Consider the following 14,798-nt stretch of genomic DNA (forward strand, 5'->3'; position numbering starts at 1 on the left):
TGATGTCAGCGAAGAAGAATTTAGCCATCCTTTGCTTTCAATGGTTCTTGTCCGGTTGAAGAAAGTGCACGTAACTTTCATTCCCGGTGACAATGCAAGCTAAAATGTCTTTACCCCTTTCTTCAGAACACCTCAGCAGCTCTTGATATGTGTCAACCCGATGATCTTTCAATTCCTGCTTTAACTGTTGATGAACCCACTAGGCGGAATATTTCTATGGCAGAATTCGTCATGCACTATGTGCTATATAGACCCAAAGCTATTTTTCCGCAAAAAAAGCCACTTCAGCCAAGGTTGGAATAAGCTGATCTAGTGTGCCTAAGGAGTCCTTTGTGACAACTCAACGAGAAAGACCACAACCGGGTGCATAAGTCAACAAAGTCGTACTTTCTGTGAATTTCTTGCACCACTCGTAGATATGTCACTGTGACAGACAGGCATCCCCATACTGTGTCTTCCTTCTCCGATGCATATCAAATGGTTTCACATTTTCACTTCATAAAAATCGAATAAATCCATGCTATTCTCCTTCGCTATAACTGCGCAGTGGTGTGGCCATATTGAATCAGATGTTACTCAGCTCCAATCCCATCTGTCGACATAACATCGTACTACCAGCTCGGAAAACATCAAGGACTATGGCTGCAAATTTCCAAAAGCCTAGGAAAATTGATTTTAATGGCATTTTTGCAGGTTTCATTTGATCTTCCTTCGTATTAAGGCAAAACACTTCCAAAGCTAGAATGAATGCCTTTCTGGTATATTAAATGTATATACATTATATTGTTACTCATTTCAGTATTATGATTTATCAGTAATTCTCAATTTTAAAATGTGAAAATTAAATATGTTGGAGGAAATAGATATCCTATCAGAGAATATACAGTAGTAGTCTACTTTGACTTAAAATAAAATGGGAATGTAATAATATTGTGTTGATTGGTGTATAGTAATATAATTACAACGTAACTAGCAAATTAACGGACTGTTTCAACGTATTCAATACAACCGTTGATTCATTTATATTGAGCCGAAAACAATTTGTAACTGTACCAAGCATGAGAAACTCATCGTCTTGAGATTGACACGAGACAAGCAACAGCATCTCGTTAGTCACGCATTAGAACAGTGCCCTCGAGCGCAGTCTGAAGCCGCCGAAACTTAACAGATTCTGAGAGGATTCATTGCGGACCTCTCCAATGCTAAGTTTACGGCGTCACGCATAGTAGAAATGTATCAAGTGCGTAATTTTCTTATAGGTCGTACACCTGTGAATCATATTATAGGAAAATATGCGTCATAGTATCCCGGCCCCGCCACACTCCCAGGTAGCACCGGAAGTCATTTGTGACGTCCTCTGAACATCATGAATAACGTCAATGGCACGTCATGATGTCGCAAATATCACATTATCTGGGCGTCATATTATGGACATTTAGGTACGATATTATCTCCAGGTGTACGATTGCCCATTTCTTTATTACAGACATTGCCTACCGAAATGAATTAATAGCTTACCAGTAACTTGAATCATAACAACTCTATTGCTTGTACTATGCATAATATAACTAATATATAAATATATTAGTTACCTGACTGGTATCGTAACTTCTTTACTACAAAAGATTTCCACGTTTCTTCATTTGGAGATTCACTGTTTTGTATAGCTGATTGGAATTTCGATGACAACTTGTAAGGTGGCCAGAATGCTTCCGATTTTCGCGTCGTTAACAATCCTACATTAATAACTAAATCGGATTGGCGTCTCCTGTAGGTGTCTCTTCTTCAACTGCAGCATACATGTTTATTCACATTAAAATAAATGCAGTAACTCTTCATAACAATTCAATGACAACAAAAACACACAACATGCAAACAAATACGACTGTTAAAATGACAGGCGCCAAGCTCGAATTTTGCACATGCGTGTTCCATTAATTAGTTTGGCCCCTCTTACGATGTCACTTCTGTCATTATTACGGTTCGTGTTGTGTATGTTTACTTTTGGTCCCACTTTTGAAGTGATTTTTGTCACTATTATGGTCCGTCAGTGTACGTTCATTTTTTGTCTCAAGGTTAGCGTCATTCTTCTGCCATATTCGGTGCGTACAAATAACTTCAGAATATCTTACAAGACGTCATTTCCACAAACGACCCCTTAATAATACGTACGGTGAACGTTAGTGTACTACCTGAGCTAACGAGCAAATAGAATCGTTTTCCAAAAGGTTTCATGATTGTTACTGGATTCTCCTATAGAGCCAAACTGCATCTCAGAAAGGTGGAGCAAAACGTTAAAATCAATTATGTGTATTACCAGATTCATGCTCTGACTGAAATGTACCAGCATGAAACTCCTGTATTGTACATGAAACAGGTTGAACTGTACCAAGACAAGGAATCAAGCCACACGGTAAAAATATCACTGGAATGATATCGTCATATGGAACAAAAACTGGAATTTTGGCAATTCCCTTCTCTGGTATCTTTTCGAAGAGTCCAGATGCCAGTCCAATGGACTATTGTGCTTTCGGACTCCTTAAGCAGCGTCTGTCCTATTATCGAGTCCGCACCATCACCGGCCTGTAGATAGCATGTAAAGAAGAGTGGGATGCAATACCCATTGTCAAGCTACAACTCAGTATTCAGCAATGGAAACTCTGATGCCGGACAATCAGCAGTAAAGGTGGACTGCTGATAGAACACAACCGGCCGCGCGAACACGGCATTTCGTAGGTAAGTGGTACATTCAAATTCTGTTCAATATAAATGAATCAATCTATGTATTTTCCCACTCGATATGTTTTCTACATTACGAAAATTATTTCCTGTAAAGGAAGTATATCAGTTGATTTTAAACATAGATCTACAGAAGTAGCTATTTTAGAAGTTTAAATACTATATTTTGTGGATCAAAATAAGCGTCATACCGACGTTCTCGATGGTGTTTTATGAATTTTAATGATATATTCCTCTATTGAGAACAAAGAAACTCCGAAATGTCGAATTTCGTGACGTTATGTACTGCGGTTCAAACGAAAGGTTGGAAGTATAGAAAATAATGCGGTCTATGATCTTCTTAAAGCATGAATTTCCAAAATTTTGTCATACTAACAATAAAATATTCATAGGCCGGAAACTAACAAAATAATATTCCGAATCTGTCAAGCATTTCCTACCAAGTGAAATAATGTATAAGAATTAACACCTTTAAGGTTATGTGAGTGTAAAGTCTTTTAAAAATGGTTATGAGGAATAGTTCCTGCTTCATGTTCAGAAACAATCTCCGGAAAACGAATATCTGATAAGGCTGAAATACATATGTTTTATGTGTCCATCCTTCATTTGATTTCTCTAAAACAAAATGAATGACATGGATAGTGTATTCTTTGTCATCTAGATGACTTATCCGATCTTTATTAAACATGTATGAGGTTAGACTTTGACTTGCTTCGGTCGCCTGTGAAAAGTTTTTTTAGTGCAGACCTTTGATCCCAGAGTTATTACCCCTCAAAGTTATGGTTGGGCTTAAGAATTAGGAATAACATTTACGGTAGAAATCTGTTAGACGTTAGAATCGGTTTTTCAATCGAGAAACCCGTTGAGTTGAGTTGCTTTGGATATTAACGTACCTTTCAGCAGCGAGGCTATATGAGACGGGACCTACTGATTAACGTGGAATCCGAATCACATGAGCTCTCAGCGAGAATCAAACCTTGATCTTTCACGCCAAAGGCGTGTATGCTAACCGCTTAGCTACGACAATCGAGAAACCCGTTCTCAGTTTAAACTTCATAATTATAGTAACACTTTTAAGGTTGCTAAGGTGTGAAATACCACTAAACTATTTTCAGTTTTATTTAAATAAAGCAGTTGAATATAGATATCAGAAATTGATACTTATTTGATTCCGATTTTTGCAAATGGAGCACAAGCAAAGACTCATCATTACCCTGTAAATCCAAAAGTTTAACCGATAAATTGGCAAAATTTTGAATGTGTAACAATTCACTTCTCCCTCATTTGGCAAATGTTCGTCACTAATTACATAGATTCTATTTGATTACTTTAGCAGCCCTTGTTATTTATAACTTGAACGGTAATGAAGGTATCATAAGGGATCAATAAGTGAAACTATTATATTGCATTATTTGTGAGTGGAAGTGTCATTATAGTATACAGTATATTTTAAATTGTGGAAATATACTCTAGTCGAAAGAATCTAGTCAGCATGTGCCAAGAAATACATAATTTGCTTTTGGAGAAATTTAATTGCACTCTTACGATGGAACATAAATTATTTTTATGAATTTTATATTTTAAATATACATATAGGATTAACACTGTGAACTGGTGCACGACGTTCCTTCGACAAGCTGATATCCAATATCCTCAGCCCTGGGAACGTCCTTCTTTGCAGCGTAGTTTTACCAATACAATTTACATTCTTGGCCTTTATGTTAGTCTTATGGCTAGCATGCGTGCCTTTGGTACAGTGCCTTTGATTCCCATTGAGAGAATCTTAAAATTTGAATCCTTCGAATTCAACCTTATATAGCTTTGGTGCTGAAAAGAGACGCTCCAACCAACCAAACTATACTTTAGAAGAAGTTATATTGTCAAGTAATCTAAATAGTCGACTAATTTTCTCTCTATTCCACAAAGCAGTAATGACACATTGTTCGCTATGGTTCGTATGGACTTTCCTTGTGTACTATAGCGTGATCCGTGGGTGTACCCGTAATTGATGTTTTCTGATGGTTTTAGGTTTTACCAAATTTGTTTGGCATTGTCTGGCAACATTGCTATACATGTTCATCTGTTTTCTGCTGTTTTCTCCTTGATAACAGTTTTCTGCAGTGAAGTTGGAGTAATCAACAATTTGTGATCAAAGTCCATATAGCATTGAACAAAGATTAGTTGTTGCGGTTTGGCTTCATGAAAAGCGTTACACAGGTGACACCATGGAAAGTATTAAAGCTAATTTTACAGACCACTTTGGTATTAATCCACCAAGAAATACAACAATGTTGGGGTGGGAAAAGCGTACAATTGCTACGGGCAGTGTGATTCCGGGGTATCTCCGCAAAACATCTGCGAGAACTTAGGGCAGAATTCAGCTGTGTTACGACATGGATGGTGACCATACCAATCTTTATGACTCTTAAGACTTCAAGGTAACTGTGTACAGACATTCTACCATAACTAACACTATACTGTTGAAACTAAAGACGTGTACGTCCACTTCCGGACCACCCTGTAGAATATTCAATTGAAATGTATCACTTTGTTCAAAAACTATAATAGACGAGAAACAGAAATTTCAATGGACAGCCTTTCTAACACAAATTTATCTCTTCATTGAACATCAAAACCTTTAGTTCAGCTTTTAGTTTGCTATTATTGAATTACATTACAAAAATGAGTATCGCTATTATCGATACACTAACAAACTAATTTTGTTTTACATTATAATTGTTAATAACAAATAGTTTCTTTTAAGAGTAGAGCCAAGAGAATCGTAGACAAATAAACCTAATCCAGATAATATTTCCTTTCCTTTATTTTCCGTCTTCTACCCGAATAGTAGCTTGATATTGTATCAGTGGATGGCAGGCAAGAAGATTCGTCTTCCGCCTTCTCTTTTCTATTCTGATTGAATCCCACTGGTTTTCAATTAAGCGAGATATATGCAAATTCGGTTAGGAACAATTTGAATTTCAGCTTCAAGGCGCTAGAGAAAAGGCTTAAAATTAGCTGGAAGGAATGTGGATGATTCTGCAATGCTTCTTTTGCAGATAAAGAATAAAAATGAACCACTAAAATACGAACACAAAGGCGTCTATGTTAGTGTAAATCTATATGGACTTTTTAAAGCAATGTACTTTATTTATGGCTCTACAATTGTCATGGAAGCAACCAAATTCATTAAGTGTACACAATTATTGTCTTACTTTAAAACTACCATGTATATCAACTGGATACTACGAAAATTACAAGGAAAGTTGGAGCAAATTTATATATCGAAGTGGACATTTGGAATACAATTATCTGCTTTGTTTTGTAACTTTTAAGCTATGGTAAGAATCATCACTACATTTTCCCCATTCTTTGTGTCTTTCAAATGAAAAATCTTTAATTTTGAAAAGTGAGTAATTTAATACTTACAGGCTGGTAGCCAGCCCAAAACTGTAGGGGGGGGGATCTAACCATAATATAGTTCATCCCCATATTATAGTTCATTTGCAAGCCTACCATGAAACTTTCAAGGGGGACAGGCCCCTAGACTTCCCCAGGATATTGGCCTGTTACGAAGTGCTATTAAATGAGCTTATTAGACCTATTGTCTGTAAAAGGCGATACAATAAACTGCAGGGGATAGTTTTTAGTTTATTGCATATTCTTGGTTCGATTTTGTATTACTTCATAAACACTAATCTGGCATACTGCATGCGCTGAAAGGTGAAACAAGAAAGTATAAACGCATCGTAAGGAAGCTAGATTTAAACTGGCTTCTTAGTGACATAGTTGCCTGATGAAAAAAAAAATATTCAGAAAATATCACAACATATAGATATGGACACTGCTGTATACGGCATCGCATACATAAATTATATCTTATCTGCGCATGCACTGTACATCTAAACTATAGGTGCATACCCTCTGTACGCTTGATGTAATAAATAGAACTATGTATTTCATAAATTAACTACTATCTCAAAAATACTGGCTGGATTTTATAAATTAAAAAAAGTAGCATTAACTAGAAAAAGTACTTTCGAGTTGAAAAAAGGGTATAAGTGAAAGGCAGAACAGATATTTCAGTAGAATTTTTAAAACTATATAGAAAATTTTAGTCTGAAATTATTTATTGTACTCTCATTTTTCAGTAAGCTGAGCAGCAGGCATGTAGCTTTCCAATGTACCCGCGTTACAGACCTTTGATGAAGAAACTAGACTTCTCGTAACGATGGATAATATATATTTTATACCTGTGTAAGATACATTTTGGGAACAGCAGTGTCATTTCAGATATTGCTTGGTGCGGGTGAGGGGGCAAGGTTTCCTACCAATATAAGGGTTTCATGTTTTATGTTATTATTCTTATTATTATTATTATTATTATTATTATTATTATTATTATTATTATTATTATTATTATTATTATTATTATTATTATTATTATTATTAAATTAGTATATAGTTCATTAGACAATATGCACAATTGGATCCTGTCCTCCCGAAATGACGTCCCTGCTTGGGAATTATAACAGATGAATCATACATTAATATGGATGTGAAAACGTAGTAATTGTCCAAAATAACCGAGATATTTGTGAAAGTTAAGAATGAAGTGTTACAACCTTTAAAAACGTCAGTTTTATCATTTTCCTTTTTTTTTTTTTTTTTTTAACCAAGTTATCAAAACTCTGATATTTTTGTATTGACATATTCTTATTTGAACTGAAGCTAGGATTTCCTCTCTGAAAGTTTCTTATCCTAACCAATATCTAATCGAAAAGGTCAAAATGAAAAATGGGTTACTAGAACAAAATTAAGACACATCTAGATACAATTTAACCGTATATCAACAAGAAATAAAAATTTGTTAAGTTGTACTTCAATCCGTTGCCACGAAACGTTGTTCTTTTTCTGAAAAGAAGAGAAAAGGGAAATAGCGTCATCTATCAAACGTGGGGTCGTTACTAGGGAGTGTTGGAAAATATAATCGAATAGTGGTTGGTTACCGCCCACCCCTTGTGTCGCCATGTTACGTTTCTGGAAGACCACTCACCCTTCCACGTAATATCAACGTTTTATAAAAACAGGCATGAAATGTCCCACCATACGAGCACAGATTAAAGTTTCCTATTATCTCGAGAGTGTTATGGGAGTATTTAACCATAAAACACAAGTGATTCTCGGCAACGGACGACCCACCCTTAAAAATGTCAGGGAGCGAACGCACGGGTGGTGGAGGAAGGAGGGATAAGGTAGAATACGAGCGAAAAGTGGTTGCTTGGTGTGCAAAGTGCGATGAACAAAGTCGCCTGTCGTCCGAATTCTGATTTTACGGCTCCCCTATGTAGTTAGCTTCACGTAGAGCGCTGAAGTACTATGTAATGATAAATCCTCGTTGCTTTCTCGCTTGATCACTCCCTTCTTCCGCAAGTGCGTCCATTCTTGGACCTAGAATTCGCCCTCCTCTATTGTAACATATTTCTTTTTTCTTTCCTTTCTGCAGCATTTTACTTCGGATTACTAAGCTACATTGAATACTGCCTGCCATGAGTACATTGTTACGTCAAAATTGTGCAAGTGTTGTAACGTCAGAAATGCTTGTCACGTAACAAAATAGCTGTCGTTACCATTTGTCAATGTCTTTGATCCGTAATTCATTAATTATTACGTACTCACAAATGTTATCCAATATTTCATTCTAAATTACAAAAGTATGCTTCACCGTTAAGTAAGATTTAAGCCCTAGCACTTTCCGCGTAAGCTAAATAACTGAATTATTCAATAATGTATTCGTAATTAATGCAACACAAACCCGATTTTACGTTCCTGTATTTAACGAAAAAAATGCTAGAGATACATAATTAGTAAATAGAAAACACAATTGATATACTTCGCTTATAGGACCATATTTACTAGAACCGGTAAAGTAACTTCTATATGCATATTTGATATAGAAGATATAGCAGACGAATGGCTATTGCTAACCATAAGGTGCACCATAGGATGGAGATTGGAGAAATTTTTTGGAGTTCGATCTTCTGATGTTTGTAAATCAGTAAGATAAGTTACACAAAACAGAGGCACTATAAATATAGGAGTATCTCAAGTGTATGGGCCTGGAGACCAGTTTAACCTTTACGCCAGTCTTGAAACTTTCGATGAAGATGTCTCTCGGGAATTGTATGTTTTGAATATAGGAATCGCATTTGGCACAGTGAGAACGTACAAAATCAAAAATTATATTTTACTAGGAAAGTTTTGGACGATATTATTTCTTGTACTTTTTCAAAGTACTTTCCACCATAAATTACACTTTTTTCCATTCTTCGAAACCAGTCGTCGAAAAAACTCTGCCGTCTGTCCGTAGAGATCTGGGCACATTCATAGGCCCAAGTCTTTAATAGGGCATCATCGCTTGTAAATCCCCTTTCTTTCAGTCTGGTTGTCACATTAGGGCGTGTCATTTTTGAGGGTGAAATATACTTTTTGCAATTTTTCATAATGAGGGGTCTTAAAAGTATGTTTTTAGGTATGAGAAATTCAAATCCGTACTTAGTTTTGTGATTAAATAAATTCTAGCTAGGTAAATCAAGATTTGAATATAGCATAAGAGCAATTTTCGAAATTTCATACTGAAATACTTTCGAAAATGCCACGCAATGCTATAAAATTAATTATTTTTCCGTATGAAACATTTTATTAATCATCAAACATATTAATAAAGCTACAGGTACAGTAATAAAGTATACAACCAATACTTTGAGAAAACACTCAATAAAATTTCTGCATACATAGACGTACGTACTGAAATATTGTATTTAGACTTTATATTATTGCATTGCAGTTACTAAGAACAGAAAGCATTATTTTGATTACGTACTATTATACTTTATAATTGTTTTAGTAAAAACATGTAACATTCTCCATGTTTGAAGTGTGTAGTTTCTGTTACAAATCTTGAGAAACACTTTTTTCATTGATTTTAAAAATACCTTACTCAACCACATTGACGAACTACTAATTTTCATTATAATGAATTATTTTTTACAGTTCATACACTTCTTACATACTACTATAGTATTACTATATATATGCTACATTTGTGTTACATTTTGTGATAAAGCTGTAATTGTTTTACTTAATACAAATGTATTCAAGAAACAGCAACAAGTAAGCAATAGGTCTACTATTAACGCACAAGTTATTCACAAAACAAGTTTCATTATGTCCTGTTTTGATTCATTTTAGGACATCATCTGTGGACTTGCTTGTTGAACTATCATGTACCTCTCACGTTTCCCATGCGTATAGACTTTTGCTGCTGCCTCTGTGACTTGTTTCATACACCTTTCTATAGATTGAGCGTGATTTTCCACTGTGGTACTTTCATCGGAACGTCTACAAATTTCTTCACTACTACTGTTGAAAGTTTGCATGTCAAGGGAGGTTCATAAACACCTTTAGACCAGTCGATCATCTCTAACACGAACGAGGCATTGGGGTCGATAGCAGGTGTTTTCCTTGGACGTACAGAGAGATTTCCTTGTACTGCCTCATTTCTCAAGTTAAGTATCTTTTGAAGTACAGCATTCACAACAATCTTCTTCTGCATATTAAGTCAATGCAGTTGAAACAAGATGTGGCGTGGCCCTTTTTTTCCCAGCAATGCTTGACTTTGATGTTGAACAAACAGGGTAATAGACACTAACAATACATTTCACTATCCGCCTAAGATTTATGAGATATTTGACGTCCATCTTAAATGACTGACTGGACCAATTTCAAGAAGCGCCAGATCCCATGGAAGTTTTTCAGTGAGAAAGGTCTGATATCCCTATGGTTGATCTGTAGATAAATCTTTTACGATATTTTCACTCAGCGCAATAAGGGGCTCTCCAATTTTGAGTTTTTGCTATGAAGGATCGATTTCAAGTCCAGTAACTTCGTCTAGCATATCTCCAATAGTACCTTTCCACTGATTGCTAGACAAAATTGTGTCATCCAGTGTTGTGATTAAGTGTCGCAAAGGTAACACGCTGGCGTGAAGAGCATACACTAACCAATTTAGCTTACGACCGAGTTTGACTTCTACCCAATGCATAGTACGACCTTCCCAACCAGTGTTGACGTTAGTAGAATCACCTTAATTGCTCGTAAGATTTTATCAATGCCCTTCTAAAATCTTCAAGATTATCAGCAAAAATTTCAGCTTGCTTTTTATTGTCACAATGTTTCTGAGGAGTGAAATGATAAAGATTCCACCTGGCTCGCTGTAAAAAGAATAGTGTTGTTCTCATATAATCCCAGGAAACTGGTGATTTGAATTTTCTGTTACCAACATAACGTTCGTAATATATTCACGGCCATCAAAGAAGATGCAGTCGATTATGCCTTGCTGACAGATCTCATCAAATTCTTGGTCCAAGGATTTCATTATTTTTTCTTGTGCTCTCTTCACTTTATTGTGATCAATCACGTCTTTCGTCTTTGTCGGCCATCAAGCCAACATCCATTAGGGCGGCAGTAGATATGACAGCTGTGGCACGCAAGCCGACACCATACCAAATGATCTGCATGACAACATAGCTTAATGAGGGGAAGTTCAGAGGGTAACAATTCTCTGCTGGTTCCAATCAAATTACTCATATGTGTAAATGTATTACGTTTTGTTTTTGTCTTAGAAGTCATTGTAAAGAAACATCAAGAAACCATGATGTTAATATAAGTGCTAGTTGAAAAAGTTTACACCTTCAATTTGAAGCTCTCAATCTTATACCCTTGGAGTTATTACATAATAAATGTGAAAACTTTAAAATTGAAAATGTATCTAATTTAATGATTGTAGAATATAAATTTGACATAATATTAAAACTGTAATTCAGCAATGTGCAAATAGATAAAACTAATCTTAACAAGCATGTATTTCTGCTCAATAAATGAAATACAACGCTGGCGCCATCTATGAACGACAAAAGTAAATTTGTAAAAAAAGAACGAAAATGACAAAACTTTGGACTGATATTTACCTAGCAAAACAACATTATATCGAATTTGTAAATATATGCTTCGAAATACAATGTCAAGTCTCAACTTTTTAGCACCCCTCATTTTAGGATTTTGAAAATTGAAAAAATCGACACGCCCTATTGTCACATGAAGAAACAGTGCGAAATCACAGGGACCGAGATCTGGACTATACGGAGGATGTTCTAAAAGTCTTAGTCCAATGCTGGCCAAATACTCTGAGCAAACTTTTGAACTTTGCGCTGGAGCGTTATCGTGGTGAGGAAACCATTTTGAGAGCAACTGTTTGAGAGCTGCAAGAACTTTAGACAGACATTCCTCGGTATACCACTTCCCTGTGAACGTCTTTTGTGTTCCTAAGACAACTCGTTCGACAATTCCTCGCACATTAAAAAGTACCGGCACCATTCTCTTCTTCACTAATGTGGACTTGCGAACAGCCACCGGGGTCTCCTTATCTTCAAACACTCACACTTTGTTTTGATCCTTGATCAGGACGTTGTAATAATAAAGCCAAGTTTCGTCACATATCACGATACTGTCTGAAGAGGAAGATTTTCCATTTTTAATTTTTCCAAGTTTTTACAGCATCATAAAACACGGTGTGCGATTTGCTCGTCGGTTACGTCATGTGGCACCCAAAGGGTACAAAGTTTTCTACCTCGAAGGTGATCGCGGAGAATAGCACGAACTGCTGGTGCATTAATGCCCAAGCATAACTCTATTTGATGGTATGTATGGTATGTAACCCGTTTATCTGTCTCAAACATTCTTCTTAACTGCAACAATGTTTTGTTCAGTAACAGATGAAGGTGGCCGAATTGAACTTGGAGTGTCCTCAAGGCTGAAATTTCCCTTTTGAAACTCTCGGTACCACCTAAATATCGTTGTACGCTAAGGATAATCCTCTCAAGCACAGAAGTCATTCCCTCTAGCGCAAAATTGCCCGGTATTCAGTGTTTGACCAAGACGACATCTCCACCTGTTTTGACTAGCACAGTTGAAAAGCAACTGACACTGAGACAATCACTAGAGTTTCTAAAGGGCAGGTTTGGTCATGGCTAAACACGCGCTAATTTGTAAACTAGTGTGATGATCCGTTATGTTCTATTGCAAACCTTTCCTAATGCTCTTTTGTATTTAAAAAAGCATATTATGAACTACTGCACACAGTAGCTACAATACATCACATTCACAATAACTTCGACTTTCCTGAATCATCTTACACTTCGAAAGCAGAATAACATATAGCTGGAATTTCCAGAAAGGGAAAATACATATTTTCATAGAGTTACCAGGCACAATAGAAAAAAATCCTTAGTGGGTCTCGGAGACCCATGTTATGTAATAACGAAGTATAAATAAAAGAAAAGTCAATGGATATCTTACTGCAACGTAAAGGCTACTGTGAGGCTAGTCCTAAACATATTTTGAAAGATATCAGAGACATCTGGCCCGAAAAGTGCGAAATATAAAATAATTGAAACATTTTCTTTAACATCCCAGATCTCTCAGACCCATATTATGTATTATAGTCTGAAGTGCATATTAGGACTTCTAAATTGTTGGGAGCCTAAATTGTTGAGTGACCTTTGGTCCCTGACCGGGGGTCAATGGATACGGTACATAGTAACAACCCCTCAAATGTTTGAAAATGAGTACCTTGACCCACTCCCTAAATTTGGGGACGGGGCATAGGACCACACTTTTAAGTTTTACGAACTGACTAAAAATGATGGTAGTGTAGGACCGGCGCGGCATATGTGTCTCTGTAAGTTTGTTTATTCCACCCTTTCCCTTTTATTTAATTTACAAAATTTTAAAAATCAAAATTCGTAGGTGTTTGATACAATTTATTCTTTTTGATGAGGGTTTATTACGTTATACGGTTGTGTGGTTGAGTAGAGGGGACTATTCTATTTTGTAGGATAGGATACATTGAAGCGCTGTCTACAATTTTGGAAGGGTTACATGAGACCACTCCTTAAATTTTGAAATTCTAAAAAGAAGTAAATGATTTCTAGGACCAAGTATACATTTTTGTGAAGTTGGGTGTTCCATATAACTCCCTTTCATGGTAAAAATTTGCAAGAAATCAAAATTTGTATGTTTTGAACCTATTTTTAAGCACTTTGATGAGGGTTTATCACTTATATGGTTACACAGGGTGTTAAAAAGTGTATCAAAATATTTTGGAAACAGATTCCTCATATTTAAATAAGAAAACAACGTTCATAGGACCTCTGCTCAAAAGTCGATAGTTTCAGAATTATAGGGTGCCGAAAACGTGAAACAAGTGAACTTTAAAAGTGGATAGCTCCATTACTATGGGACCTATCGTAGTCGGATCAAAACATCACTGCGGACCTGTTATGTGAACTATGTTTGAGAATGCTCTAGTACTTGCACACCAATTATTAGAGAGGTAGGTGGAGAGTGATCAAGTACTCCCAAATAGTCTCTCTAAAAATGATTGTTGAAGTATCAGAGGTTCTGAAAGATGGCCATAGTTCACATACTAATTCCTCGGTGATGGCTTGACCCGACTACGATCGTCCTTTAGTAGTGGAACTACGGACCTTTAAAGTACATTTTTTTCACGTTTTCCTCACCCTATAACAACGAGACAATATTCACGTTTTCCTCACGTTTTCCTCACTTTTAACCACAAGTCTATACGAACTTTTTTTCTTATTTTGATGTGAGGAATCTATTCCCAAAATTTTTGCAACACGCTGTATAGTTGAGTAAAGGGGTCCATTCTCTTTTATAAGATATGGGGAATCCTATCACACCCCCTAAAGTTTTGGGAGGGATACGTTGATTTACCCATTAAGTTCGGAGTTGTTAGATAAAGAAAATATGGTAAATGTTCTGTAAGATTCAAATATATATTTCTGTAAATTGTGTTGGTACTGAGGTAACTAAGAAACTTCTGTCGATTTTTGTGGAAGTCTGTGTTCAATTGGCCCTCACATCGTGAGTTGAATGTGAACGGAGATAAGGCGGTCAGTTGTTGGTGTGGGTATATC

This window comes from Thermobia domestica, chromosome 2 (assembly GCF_964235325.1).
Source record: "Thermobia domestica chromosome 2, izTheDome1.hap1.1, whole genome shotgun sequence".
Classification (NCBI taxonomy): domain Eukaryota; kingdom Metazoa; phylum Arthropoda; class Insecta; order Zygentoma; family Lepismatidae; genus Thermobia; species Thermobia domestica.